Below are 638 nucleotides of genomic sequence, written 5' to 3' on the forward strand. Positions count from 1 at the left end.
TAATAATTATATAATTTATGTAATATAGAATATGTTATAATTGTTTATATTAATTATTAACAATTTGGTATTACAGTATCTACGACAATGACGATTATAAAATATCATAACTACAATTTTAATCGGGCAAAAAAAACATTACGCAAAAAACGTGAACAATTCGTGCATGATTAATTAGGAAAACAAGTGTAAAGATAATTTGACGAGGAAAAAGTGAAAAAAAATCAACGCCCCCGGGTGGGCTCGAACCACCAACCTTTCGGTTAACAGCCGAACGCGCTAGCCATTGCGCCACGGAGGCTCGTGTCTAAGTGTGAAGATAAAATATTATTTAGCTTGATTTACAACAATTACTATCATGCAAAATTTATTGAACGAAATTATTATACGAAATTATAATAAAAATATTGATTGTTGAATAGTGATTCTAGGAGTTAATAATAATTTAAAAGATTTGTAATGTGACTACGACGTACGAGATAAAAATCTATTCATCAATAAATTATAGAGCTGCAAGGCCTACCTAGTACCTACATACCTAATAATGACTGCCTAAGAAATAGTATTCTTAGAATTAATAGCTGTGCTGTAATTACTGCTTACAAGCTATGATAATTTACTTTATAAATAAAATACTG

General features: G+C 29.5%; 1 non-coding gene across 1 annotated transcript; it reads right to left on the bottom strand.

Moving 5' to 3' along the window:
- Positions 1-228: 228 nt before the first annotated feature.
- Positions 229-301, bottom strand: Trnan-guu. The gene has a single exon. It is a non-coding gene; the product is annotated as a tRNA-Asn (tRNA).
- Positions 302-638: the final 337 nt, after the last annotated feature.

The sequence above is a fragment of the Myzus persicae genome, unplaced genomic scaffold (genome assembly GCF_001856785.1).
Source record: "Myzus persicae strain clone G006 unplaced genomic scaffold, MPER_G0061.0, whole genome shotgun sequence".
NCBI lineage: Eukaryota > Metazoa > Arthropoda > Insecta > Hemiptera > Aphididae > Myzus > Myzus persicae.